Genomic DNA, 14,296 nt, shown 5'->3' with positions numbered 1-14,296 from the left:
GGCTCAGGTCATGATCCCAGGGTCCTGGGATCGAGCCCCGCATCGGGCTCCCTGCTCAGTGGGAAGCCTGCTTTTCCCTCTCCCACTCCCCCTGCTTGTGTGGTCTCTCTCACTGTCTTTCTGTCAAATGGATAAAAAAAAAAAATCTTAAAAAAAATAAAAGTTTTACAAAAAAAATAAACAGTTCGAGGGGCGCCTGGGTAGCTCAGTTGGTTAAGCGTCTGACTCTGAATTTTGGCTCAGGTCATGATCTCAGATTTGTGAGATCGAGCCTGGTGTTGAGCTCCGTGTGCAATAGGGGGCCTGCTTCTCTCCCTCTCCCTCTGCTCCTCCCCTTGTTCATGCACGCGCGGTTTCTCTCTCTCTCTCTCTCTCAGATAAATAAATAAAGCTTTTTAAAAAAAATAAGCAGTTTAGCTAAGTTTGGGGTCTAATATTCTGGAGTAAATTTTTTTAAAGTTTGCTTAACAAAAGTTTTTTCTCCCTAAAACCCTTTTTTAAAACTTAGAGTAACCAACCAGATGTTTTATAGTGTCTGAGTTTGCCAGGTCCTGGCATATAAAATGGGATAAGATTATTATCATCATGCAGTAAACATGAATGAAAGAAACTCAAGCTTGCTTTTACAGAAAGCATATGGAGAGAAGCTGGAATCTAAATCTGGGCTCATTAATATTAAATTTACATATGATTAATTCTGAGTTCTCCTATGTGTGTTATCTTATTTGAGTCATTGTTTGCCTTGATAAAATTAAGGGTAGGGTATTATTTTCTAAATTCTCCATCATGGAAGGTCAAGGGTGATTTTAAATGACTGCATTGTATTAGGTAAATAAAGGGTTTTCCAGTTCCAAAAGGCAGTTGTAATCGCATGTTAAGAATTCTTTGGATCTTAGGAAGTTAGTCAAAGGATTGGAGATGTCAGAGTTCCACATTTGCCTTTTTGTCCCTCAGATCTTAACATTTCAGTTACATCTGTGGAAAGACTTCAGAACCTCTGTATTGAGGTTCAGAATGAGTGAGAGTCAAGTGATGAGTTTTAGCTTAGTATACACTATCTTAAGAATGGAAATGAACAACAAAAGTCTGTTGATTAAATGAGCAAACACCAACCTTTTAAATGCTAGTGTGTAAACAAAATTGTTCTTAGCCTTGTATGAAACATTGCACTCTGAGTATAATTTTTTTTGGTGTTTAAAGCAGGTTGTCTAGCATCTGCATCTGCTAAGTACTCAACGGATATGTGTTGAATGAATGAATCATAAATAGAATTAAGACTGGGATGCCTTTGTGCTAAATCACTGAAGAAAATAAAGGCAATAAAACTGAGACCCTAGAGCAGTAGACAGAATTAGCAATGAAGTATAAAGTAGAGAAAGTACAGAGCAAGATTACAGAAGAAAGTCCCCCATTGGTGTCCATTTATAAGCATAAATGAATTAAAATATCTCAGTAAAAGCAAAGGCTCTCAGCATGGAGTTTAAATGGTTAAAAGTAAAAAGTCAGGCAAAGACATATAAAAATTAGGAGCAAAAATAAAAAAGCGAAAATCAAGGTAGGAAAATGTTAAATAAAGCCACGGAGATAATTTTAATTGATGCTTATAACTCATGAATATTTATGTATCCCATTACAGCATCAAAATATATAAAGAAATGATTCAGTTTTTTTAAAGAAACTCTATAGTAGTGAAGGAACTTGCTGCAATTCTCCTGACTTTTGACAGAGCAAGTAAGAGGAAAAATTCCCAACAATAAGATAATGATTTGATGATTTGATGAGATTTTAATACAATAATGATTTGATGATTTGATGAGATACGTAATAACATTAACTGACGCCAAAATGTTTGCGTAGGGGGGTTTTAGGCATCATAATCTTTTCGGAGGTAGTCTAGAAGAATTGTCTTGAAACTGCATTTACATAGCAGGGACTCAGTTTATGTTCATGTTTAGTTAAGTTTTGGGGAGAGACTGAAGCAGATTATGGAGTGAGGCTACCGCCCCCCACCTCCTTCCTCTTGGTGGCACTACTGATCCTCAAGATTCTCTCCACGCTTTGGTGCTCCCTCTTTCCCATTTAGGAAAGGAAAAAGAAAAAGGTAAACATGTAGATGAGATAATTAAAGGAAATAAAATAAATTGGCACACTCACAGGAAAATAAGTAGTAGAATAAAAGCGTTCTACAAAGGCAAAAGAGCACACAGTAATCTGAATTTAAAAGGGTGAAAATCCTAGGCTGGCAGAGCTTTTCTGAAGGGAGAAAGCTGGAAGGGGCAGGCCTGAGGAGCTCAGCACAGTCCCAGTTTGTAGCGGGCATAGTCAGGAAGATGAGAGCAGTTTCAGGCAGGCCATTTTTCTCTGTCTCTCCTCTCTGGGAGCTGAGGTCCTTAAAGACCCCTGAGCATTCCCTGAAAAGTAAGAGAGAGCCTGCAATACCACAGCGCAGTTTGAGTGGGAAGTGCGCAGGTGCACATACATCCTTCCTCCTTCCCCTTCTTCTCTCCATGCGTGGGAGGAGCAGGGACTGGCTAGGGACCCAGGACAGCCATAGGGACGCAGAATGAGCCTAGATGGGGAAGCCTTGGCTGAATTTCGGGAGGCTGAGTTTTCCTTTCGAACCCATGCAGATGTCATGTCTCTTGACAAAATCAGAAGCGGACACAGTCTGTGGCCATTTGTCTTCTAACTTCATTCAGAGCTCTTCTCACTCGTGTCCTCCCATGCTCACCCTGCAAGCACTCCTGACTTCATGATGAACAGGGATGGGGAAGTGTCTGGAAATTTTTCCTATGTAGAGCTGTTGACGAGCCCTGAGGGTTGAGGCTAGAAAAGACTCAGCGTTGCATTTCCCACAAAGTGTTTCTCAGAACACTGTTCGTGAGAAATAGTAATGGTGTTCCGAAACAAGGCAGAGGGGTTCCATAGACAAAATCAGTTTGAAGAGGGATGAAATAAAGATAGTTTTCCCTTCAAACTTTTCACAGTCTTGAACTGGTTCCTGTGATTCTCTAATTGAGGGCTATAGAATGCAGTCTTTCCCAAAGTTGTTTGAACAAAGAACCCCCAACCCAGGTGTACCTATTAACATCTCTTAGAACACTAGGGTTCCTTGGGAACCAAATCTTAATCTAAGCCATCAAACAGAAAAGCAATGGGTTTATTCTGTATTTAATTAGAGGGTGCATACCGGTGGAAATTTGAGAGAGAGGAAATTGGATTTAATATAAGAGAATCTTTAACTGTTAATGCTTCTCTGCAAAGGGATTACATGGGCATCCTTGAAAAGGAAGCTCAGAAACCCAGAGAAGCCAGTCTGCTCCCTTGTCGTAGATTTTACAGAAGGGATTTTATATTAGGAGGGAGGTTGAACCTATTTGATTTTAAAGGTCCATTCCAAATCTGATACTATTTCAAGTTACAATCCCTGCTCAGACCTGTCTTCTGATGTCCAAAATTGACTTTCTTCCTCCTTATCTGAAATTAATATAATCATGTGATGAAACACATTTCTAGCAAGGCAAATTTTATATAAGTTCCTAGCTATTCATTTGTTGTTCAATAAAAAAGGGAAGTTTCTTATTCCAAAGAAATAATTAACTTGAGAATTATAATGGATCTTTCCTGAGGATTTTTCTGTGTGCTCTTTCTAATGTAGGTAACCTCAGCCTTGTTTTCTGTCCTTTGGCAGGCAAAAGGACAAGTTTAGTAACAAGTGGGAATTATCAAAACTTCTATAGCAGTGGGAAAATAGATAACAAGAGAAAGGCAAAAGAGGCATCCCCCTTGATGACATGGTAGAAACACCCAAGTAGCAGAATTGTTTTCAAAAGATGGCCAGCAAGGCTCATGGCCAAAGTGTCCCATGTGGTTCGTGATGAGGTAACAGTCCAATCCACCATGAAAGGGGGAGAGAGGTGAAGTTTAGAGTAATGGAGATTTCATAGTATTATTGCTGGTAATGGGGAGTGGTGGGGGCTTTCGGTTGTTTACCTATGTTGGTGGAAGTAGACATGTCATTTTGCAAATATACATTGCTATTGTATTTCTTAATATGTATAGTGGAAAGAAAAAAATCAAGAGAGAACTCTCAGATAATGTTGGGGTGGGATCAAATACTGTCCTAAGCATGGTCCTATTTTGGAGTTATGATACCTATATTTTAGCAATACCCTTCATCCAGAATATCTCAGTGCTGGACATTCAGGTTAAATGTTTATCTGCTTGGCATGTGGGAAGAAAACCATCTTGAAGTAATTGTGTTTAAAGGTCAAACAGTATGGTAACACCTTACCGATTTTTATTGATTAATAAATTAAAACAAAGTTTTAACTTTCATTGTCAGTAAACCAAGGACACAAAAAGTGACAAGGGATGTCTAAAATGGCTTTCTATAATGGGAATCAAAATGAATTTGCATTGCAAACAGACTAGGATTCACATTTTCTTGATTTTCTGTTTTAGGTAAACGCACACACAAACAAAATAACACTTGGTTTGCAGCAAAGGTTATTTTTGTTTGCTGTGTAAAACCCTTCTATCCTATTTGAGCTATATTTTTAAAATTAAGATTTACTAGTGAAAGCATTTAAAAATATTTAAAGAAGCATTCTAGGGATTAAAAACTAGGAAAATTTCATCTGCACTAGCCCACAGCTGTTTTCATTCTCCAGAAGCAGAGTAGTACAATGAAAAGAAGGAATTTGAGATTAGGTGTGTTTCTTGGGTTTACATTTTCTACTCTGACCTTGGACAAGTCACTTATTCTCCCGAATCTTCATTCTTCATGCATAAAAAGAAAATGTGCCTTCATTGTCATATTATCATACTTATTTCCCAGGATTTTTGTAAGTATCCCGTAAGAAAATATGTGAAAGAAACTTGTAGCCTTCAGATTCCTTACATATACATACAATTATTTTTAGCTCCTTTCTGATCTTTGTTCATGTATATATGGTTCCAATCACAGTACCTCATTCAGATTTGTGTTCTACGTTTTCCATCTAACATTATGGTTGTGCTATAATTTACTAGCTTTCCCCCTATTGATGGACATTTAAATGGTTTACAGTTGTTCCCTATTATAATAATACACTGAAAAACGTCTTTGTACATTTAGGCGCTTTTTTTTTTTTTTTTGGACGAATTTCCCTGGGATGAGTTCCAGAGGAAAGATTATGCAGTCAAAATGAATGAACATTTTTTATCTATCCTGTTTTTGAGCTTTCCCCCTCATCCAAAAACCCCTCCCTTTGGTAACTTTCCTAGAATGTCACAGAGTGCTTAAATGCCTTCTTACAGGCGTCCAGCAGGATTCAGAGTCTGCATTTGGTGGCCATATTTCCATCTTCACGCTCTATCAAAAACACTTGACTATGAAGCCTCCCCTAGACTTCAGGGTCCTCTGGGGAAGGACTGTCCCAATCACCTTTGCACCCTTGTGTGGCCTGTCCTGTCCTAAGATCGCAGCGAGTGTCTTTTTAGTGCAAATAAACTGAACGGAGGGCTAGTACAAGATAGGCTCCTTATAATCACCTGACTTACCAAAGCCTTCATTCGTCAAAGAGTTATTAAAAATGCCAGACACTGGTCCTAGAAACTGGAGACAAAGAGGCAGATGCAGCATAGGTGGTCTCATTGCCCTAAGAGCTGGGTCCCCAGTGGGAGTGGAAGACTTTGGTCTTCAATCTGGAGTTAAGGGGTGAAGTTGGCTTGACGCATGTAATGTGATTTCAGGGAGGGCCCTCGCTCTGGTCAAATATTTTAATCATCTGTACTCTAATATCTGTCATTCTATAACCAAGATCATGTAACAGAGGCTGGGATGACAGAAGGGGCCTCTGCTGTGTTGTTGGATAAGCATATCCTGTGTCAAAGAACTCCAGATTGTTTTGTAAGAGCCAGGATGTGAAAACAGAGTTCCTTGACACAGCAGGGGTAGGGAGGGCTTCCAAATCCCCTCTGGAGCAGAAAATCCCTGTTTGATCCTCTTGAGCATCACGAGGCCACCTGCTGTGGCCATGGATGCTGGGGGCCTCAGGCCAATTCAGGGAAGATCAGAGTTTGGGGGTTTTGACTCGTGTATGAATCAATCCATGTCTAAACATTGTGTGTACCCTCCTTGCCTCTTGCTGCACAACTTTGATAAGGGGAGCAGAAATGGAGCAAATAGTTCTGAAAAGTATTCCTTGGCCTCAAACTCTGGGTTGTTTTGCAATCAATTCCTTGGGAGTCTATGTAATTTATTGAAGGCTGACAGAAAGCCAACCTTGGGTCTACTATGAAGCCTCTCGTCGTGTTGGCTAAGCTTGAAGTCTGAGGGCAGAGATTGTCAAGAGAGTGTCAAAGAGGGCAGCTCTGATCCAAAATTCTAAATACCGTTGTTTTCTGTGGAAACCCTCAGAGAACTCTGACAAGTTTTTCAGACCCTGGATTGCCTTATGGTGCCTTATTGAGCAATGACTTGGAGTTTGCTCTATGAGTTAGAACGCTACAGCTTTCCTTTTACAGTGCTTTGTTGAAGAGCTCCCCAAATTTGGCTAAAAAAATTATACATCTTTTTGTGTGCATTGTGGTGCACTTATCTGTATAGTTGAATAAAAATAAATGTACTTGAACCTACCAAGAGATGAAACCCAATTTGTTAACATTTATTAATTGTTCTTATTTAATCATAAAAATATTATCTGCCCAAGATGACCACTTAACCAGTGATCATATTGGGGACTAAGGAGTTTTTCTGTGTTTGAGACAGTGTCAGTGATCAGCAAGTTTTAAATGTCAGCCGGGGGATGGATCTAGCTCAGTTGTGCTGCATGGGTTATTGGTCGTAAATTCACATGTGCACGTATAGCTAGAGTTTTGGTAAGTGTTGGATTTATTTTTGGCCACCCATAGCTGGTTTCATTATCCCAAATTTATATTGAGCAAATTCTTTAGAACTTCTCCATTTCAGCTCCTATTTAGAAAGTGCCTGTGTATAGTTTTTACTTTACCTCTGTTGACTGGCTTTTAGGCAGGCATGCTAATTCCCATTTCCCCTGAGCCAAGATCATGTCTTCTGTTTCAACTGCAAGCTAATAACCTGTCAGGAGCATGGAAATATATATCTGGAGTTTGTGATTCTGCACAGAATCAGGATTTCCAAGAGCAGCCTGTGAGAGGAAACTCTGCTCCATGCTTCTCATTTTTAAATGTTGGCTCCTAATGTGCATTCAAATTAACTGCAGGAGACCCCATTTCCTCTGGAAGTTGCTAGCTCTGTCTTTCACGTTCTGCAATCTCATAGGCACATACACCCAATGAAATGTATGGAATGTGTATGAGTATTTGTGTTTTGGAGAGTGCTCCCCATAAAATCATGACCACATTACCGGGGAGGTGACATCCATGGTGTAGTGCTGGGTTCAGATGCCTGTTCTGTTACATACGGGTTGGGTGATCTTGGGCAAATCTAACCTTTCCATCTTTTGCTTTCCTCATCTGCAAAATGAAGATGAAATTGTTTTGGTTTCAGTTCTTCCAGTGGTCCAAGGTATATGGATGGAGTATTTCAGTGTCTGCTCAGTAGTTGTACTATTATAAGGACAGTACCAGCCTTGGAGAAGGTTTTTATGTGAAGTTAATACTCTAAAGCATTTAGAACAGTTCCTTGCATGTAGTAAGCTTCCAATAAGTATTGTTTACCATTATTACCTTAAGGATCTCAAGAAAATATTCTCTGCCTCTGATAAGAGACAGACCTCTATTTAAACTAAATTCATGCCCATTGTGTGAATTTTGTTTTTTCATCATTTCTAAGCAGTTAAGACAAGCACATATTGAAAACAGCCAACCAACCAGCTAATCAACCAACCAACCAGAATATCAACTCAGAGTCTAAAGTGGTAGAGTGACACTTAACTGTACTTCCCACTAACACAAAATTTATAAAAAACATATCAGAGAGTTAATCCAAACTTCCAGTTGATACCGCCCTTCAAGCAGTATCTGTTGCTCTTATATCCCACAAAAGACAAAACTCACTGCCTGACAATGGTCTTTGTCAGTCTTTTTAAAGTTAAAAGAAACAGATGTATTTTGGAATGAATAGCATACTAGGTGGTGAAAAGTCTCCTCCATGTACAATTTTTCATTGGTTCCTATGAGTTACAGTGTCTTAGATTAAAGAGCATGCATTCTGGTTGTCCCTACATCTGGAGAAGAACAGGCCACAGTTTTTCTTCAGGCCTCTATCCCAGGGTTTAATAGCCGTCATTGTTTAAAATCTTAGAGATAATCTACACTGTTGCAATTTGAGACAATTTCTTTTTATCCTGTTTTCCACACCCATCCTTTGAACGAGAGCCAGGTATCGGACGTGAACCTCACAGTCCTGTTACACAAAGAAGAATACCAGTGATCTAGACTACCACTCAATGTTTTTGTTGCTGGGAGGAGGAACAGTATCTGGGTTGGTTATTGTTAGTTTTATTCTCTTAACAACTTTGGGCTTTCTTTGAAAGGCAAAACCCAATTGAAAAACTTCTGTTGTTATCTTTTTTTTTTTTTAATTAGAGAGAGAGAGGGAATTAGGGCAGAGGGAGAAGGAGAGAGTGAGAATCTCAAGTAAGCTCCATGCCATTGCAGAGCCTAATGTGGGGCTCGATCTCATGATCCTGAGATCATGACCAAAGTCAAGAGTCAGACGCCTAACTGACTGAGCCACCCAGCTGCCCTAACTTTCTCATTATAAGGGAAATCTCAGATTTGCTTTCCCATACCTAGAAGTGTATGTACTTGGGTTCTCATATCTTGTTACTTTTATGATCAGAAATTAAGATAGCCAGAAAGTTTGAAAACTTTTAGGCAATTGTTCTTTTTTAATCAGACGATTACTTTCTCATTTAATTGTTTATTTGAATTTAAGTTGTCTTTTGAACTTAGAATAATCATCTTTGCACAGAGGCAGTATCACAGCCAATGAGGTTTATCTGAGGCGTGATTATTGCTAATTGAAATTAGAATAAACAACCATAATTTGCATGTATGCATCAAAAATTTAAACTTTCTCAATATATAGTTTTTAGCAATAAATTTTACACCACGGCTTTTTTTTCCCTCCAGTTTTATAGAGATATAATTGACATGCAACATTGTGTAAGCTTCAGGTACAAATGTGATGATTTGATATCCAAATATTTTAAGAAGTGATGACCACAATAAGGTTAACACATCTGTCACCTCACATACTTACCACTTTTTGTGTGTTTGGTGAGAACTTTTAAGATCTGTTCACTTGGCAACTTTCAACTATAGAGCTACTCTATGACCCAGCAATTGCACTACTGGGTATTTACCCCAAAGATGCAGATGTAGTGAAAAGAAGGGCCATATGCACCCCAATGTTCATAGCCACAATGTCCGCAATAGCCCAACTGTGGAAAGAGCCGAGATGCCCTTCAGCAGATGAATGGATAAAGAAGATGTGGTCCATATATACAACGGAATATTACTCAGCCATCAGAAAGGATGAAGACCCAACTTTTGCATCCACATGGATGGGACTGGAGGAGATTATGCTACGTGAAATAAGTCAAGCAGAGAAAATCAGTTACCATATGGTTTCACTTATTTGTGGAACATCAGGAACAGCATGGAGGACATGAGGAGAAGGAAGGGAAACATGAAGGGGGGGGAAATCAGAGGGGGAGATGAACCATGAGAGACTCTGGACTCCAGAAAACAAACAGGGTTTTAGAGGGGAGGGGGTTGGGGGATGGGCTAGCTCAGTGATGGGTATTAAGGAGGGCACGTACTGCATGGAGCACTGGGTGTTATACGCAAACAATGAATCATGGATCACTACATCAAAAACTAATGATGTATGGTGACTAACATAACATAATAAAAAAATCAAATATACAATATAATATCATTAACCATAGTCACCATGCTGTACATTCCATCCTCAGAACGTATAACCGGGATGTTTGTACCCTTTGACCACCTTCCCCCATTCCCTCCCTCTCACGCCTCCCACCCCTGGCAATCACCAATCTATCTCTGTTTCTATGAGTTCAGTTTTTTTAGAGTCCACATATAAGTGAGATCATACAATATTTATCTTTCTCTGACTTACTTCATTCAGCATAACACCCTCAAATTTCATCCATCTTGTTGCAACTGGCAGGGTTTCCTACTTTTTTATGATTGACTAATATTTGTGTGTGTGTGTGTTTACTTGATCCATTCATCTGTCGTTAGACTCTTATATTGTTCCCAGGTCTTGGCTACTGTAAATGGTGCTGTGGTGAACATAGGAGTGCAGATATCTCAAGATAGTGATTTCATTTCTTTCCGATTAATACCCGGAAGTGGAATTGCTGGATCACATGGTATTTCTATTTTTAATTTTTTGAGGAAACCCCATGCTGTTTTCCATAGTAGTTGTACCAGTTTATATTCCTACCAACAGAGTACGAGCGTTCCCTTTTCTCCACATCCTTACAAACACCTTTTATCTCTGGTCTTTTTGATAACAGCAATTATACCAGATGTGAGATAATATCTCATTGTAGTTTTGATTTGCATTTTCCTGATGATTAGTGGTGTTTATCAAGCAGCTTTTCATGTACCTGTTGGCATTTGTATATCATCTTCGGAAAAATGTCTATTCAGGACCTTTACCCATTTTTTAATGGGGCTGTTTGTTCTTCTCCTATTGAGTTTTATGAGTTCCTTATGTATTTTGGATATTAACACATTATCAGATACATAGTTTGCAAGCATTTTCCTTTGGTTCCCTTTCCATTTTAATTGTGGGTTTTTTTTTTTTGTTGTTGTTGTTTTGCTGTGCAGACGTGGGTTAATTTGCTATATTCCCATTTGTTTATTTTTGCTTGTGGTTGCTTGTGCTCTTGGTGCCATCGCCCCCCCCCCAAAAAAATCATTGCCAAGACCAATATAAAGGGACATTTTCCTTGTGTTTTCTTCTAGGAGTTTTATGGTTTCGAGTCCTCCATTTCAAGTGAATTTTTGTGTTTTAGGATAGGTGTCCAGTTTCATTTTTTTTGCATGTAAATATCTAGTTTTCCCAACACTATTTATTGAAGGGATTGTCTTTTCCCCATTGAGTATTTTTAACTCCCTCGTTGACCATATATTAGTTGATCGTATAAACATGGGTTTATTTCTGGGCTCTTCTGTTCCTTTAGTGTATGTGTCTATTTTTATGCCAGTTCCATACTGTTTTGTTTACTATAGCTTTGTAATATAGTTTGAAATCAGGAAATATGATGTGTCTATCTTTGTGGGGGTTTTTTCCCCCTCAAGACTATTTGGCTCTTCAGGGTATTTTGTGGTTCTATAAGAGTTTTATGATTGTGTTTTCTATTCCTTTGAAAAATTCTATTGGAATTTTGACAGAGATTTCATTGAATCAACAGATGGCTTTGGATTGTATGAATATTTTAACAATATTATTCCTTCAGATCATGATCATGGAGTATCTTTCTGTTTATTTGTATCTTCTCCAATTTTTTTCATCGGTGTTTAACAGTTTTCAGTATACTTAGAGTTTTTACTTGCTTGGTTAAATTTGGTTCTAAGAATTTTATTCTTTTTGATGCTGTTATAAATGGAATTGTTTTCGTTATTTTTGTTAATGTATAGAAACACAACTGATTTTTGTATGTTAATCTTGTAGTTTTACTGAATTCATTGATTAGTTCTAATAGTTTTTTGAATAGTTTTTTTTTTTGAGTCTTCAGGGTTTCCTATATATAAGATCATGTTATCTGTAGAGACAATTTTACTTCTTCCTTTTTTATTTGGATGCCTTCTATTTCTTTTTCTTGCCTCATTGCTCTGGCTGGGACTTCCAATACTCTGTTGAAGAGGAGTGCTGAGAGTAGGCACCCTTGTCTTGTTGCCGATCTTAGAGCAGAAGCTTTCAACTGTTCACTGTTGAGTGTGATGGTAGCTGTGGGCTTTTCATATATGATCTTTATTATCTTGAGCTATATTTCTTCTATACCCAATTTGTTAAGAGTTTTTATCATGAAAGAATGTTGAATTTTGCCAAATTCTTTTTCTGCGTTTTTGAGATGGTCATATTATTTTCTTATTTTTTGTTGTGTTATTAGTGTGATGGATCATATTGATTGATTTGCATATATTGAACTTCTTTGCATCCCAGGGATGAATCCCACTTGATCAAGGAGGGGTGTATGATCCTTTCAATATGCTGTTGAATTTGGGTTGCTAACATTTAGTTGAGTATTTTTGTATCTGTATTAATTGGGGGTATTGGTCTGAGGTTTTATTTCTTGTAGTGTCCTTATGCAGCTTTGGCATCAGGACATTGCTTGCCTCATATAATGAATTTGGAATTGTTTCCTTCTCTTTAGTTTTTTTGGAAGAGTTTGAGAAGGATTGGTATTAATTCTTCTTTAAATATTTGGTGGAATTCACCAGTGGGATCATCTGATCCTGGGCTTTCTTTGTTGTGAGGGTTTTGATTACTGAGTCAATCTCCTTACTTGTTGGTCTGTTCACATTTTTTATATCTCCTTGATTTAGTCTCAGTAGGTTGTATGTTCCTAGGAGTTTTTCCATTTCTTCTAAGTTGTCCAATTTGCTGGCATAAAGTTGTTCACAGTAGTCTCTTACGATCCTTTGTATTTCTGTGGTAGCAGTTGTAATGTCTCTTTCTTCATTTCTGATTTTATTGATTTGAGTCCCCTCCCTTGCTTTCTTGGTGAGTCTAGCTAAAGCCTTGTCAGTTTGTTTATCTTTTCAAAGAACTCTTTTTTAAAATTTTATTTTATTATGTTATGTTAGTCACCATAGAATACGTCATTAGTTTTTGATGTAGTGATCCACGATTCACTGTTTTCTTATAACACCCAGTGCTCCATGCAATATGTACCCTCCTTAATACACATCAGTGGGCTAACCCATCCCCCCACCCCCCTCCCCTCTAAAACCCTCAGTTTGTTTCTCAGAGTCCATCATCTCTCACGGTTCATCTCTCCCTCCGATTTCTGCCCCTTCAGTTTTCCCTTCCTTCTCCTAATGTCCTCCCTGCTATTCCTTATGTTCCACAAATAAGTGAAACCAGATGATCATTGACATTCTCTGCTTGACTTATTTCACTTAGCGTCATCTCCTCCAGTCCCATCCATGTTGATGTAAAAGTTGGATATTCATCCTTTCTGATGGCTGAGTAATACTCCATTGTATATATGGACCACATCTTCTTTATCCATTCATCTGTTGAAGGGCATCTCGGCTCTTTCCACAGTTTGGCTATTGCGGACATTGGCGCTATGAACATTGGGGTGCATATGGCCCTTCTTTTCACTACATCTGTGTCTTTCAGGTAAATACCCAGTAGTGCAATTGCTGGGTCATAGGGTAGCTATTTTTAATTTTCTGCGGCACCTCCACACTGTTTTCCAAAGTGGCTGTACCAACTTGTATTCCCACCAACAGTGTAAGAGGGTTCCCCTTTCTCCACAACCTCTCCAACATTTGTTGTTTCTTGCCCTGTTAATTTTTGCCATTCTAACTGGTGTAAGGTGGTATCTCATTGTGGTTTTGATCTGAATTTCCCTGATGGCTAATGATGATGAACATTTTTTCATGTGTCTGTTAGCCATTTGTATTTCTTCTTTGGAGAAGTGTCTGTTCATGTTTTCTGCCCATTTTTGACTTGATTATTTGTTTTTTGGGTGTTGAGTTTGAGATGTTCTTTATAGATCTTGGATACTAGCCCTTTATCTGTAGTGTCATTTGCAAATATCTTCTCCCATTCTGTGGGTGGCCTCTTTGTTTTGTTGACTGATTTCCTTTGCTGTGCAGAAGCTTTTTATCTTGATGAAGACCGAAAGTTCATTTTTGCTTTTGTTTCACTTGCCTTTGGAGCTGTATCTTGAAAGAAGTTGCTATGGCCGATGTCAAAGAGGTTACTGCCTATGTTCTCCTCTAGGATTTTGATGGAATCCTGTCTCACATTGAGGTCTTTCATCCACTTTGAGTTTATCTTTGTGTATGGTGTTAGAGAATGGTCGAGTTTCATTCTTCTGCATGTGGCTGTCCAATTTCCCAGCACCACTTATTGAAGAGACTGTCTTTTTTCCATTGCATAATTTTTCCTGCTTTGTCGAAACTTATTTGACCACAGAGTTGAGGGTCCATATCTGGGTTCTCTATTCTGTTCCATTGGTCTATACGTCTGTTTTTGTGCCAGTACCAGGCTATCTTGGTGATCACTGCTTTGTAATATAGCTTGACATCAGGCAACATGATGCCC

At 38.6% G+C, this 14,296-nt stretch overlaps 1 protein-coding gene and 1 non-coding gene across 3 annotated transcripts in view; both read left to right on the top strand.

Annotated features, from left to right (window-relative positions):
• PGM5 (phosphoglucomutase 5) overlaps positions 1-14,296 on the top strand; it is a 209,583-nt gene that overhangs the window by 74,428 nt on the left and 120,859 nt on the right. The gene's annotated exons all lie outside the window — the stretch shown is intronic.
• LOC113935219 lies at positions 8,933-9,066 on the top strand. Its single transcript, XR_003523965.1, has one exon. It is a non-coding gene; the product is annotated as a U4 spliceosomal RNA (small nuclear RNA).

This window comes from Zalophus californianus, chromosome 13, assembly GCF_009762305.2.
Source record: "Zalophus californianus isolate mZalCal1 chromosome 13, mZalCal1.pri.v2, whole genome shotgun sequence".
Taxonomy (NCBI): domain Eukaryota; kingdom Metazoa; phylum Chordata; class Mammalia; order Carnivora; family Otariidae; genus Zalophus; species Zalophus californianus.
Note: the sequence above shows the minus strand (reverse complement) of the source record. Positions and strands in the feature narration are given on the sequence as shown.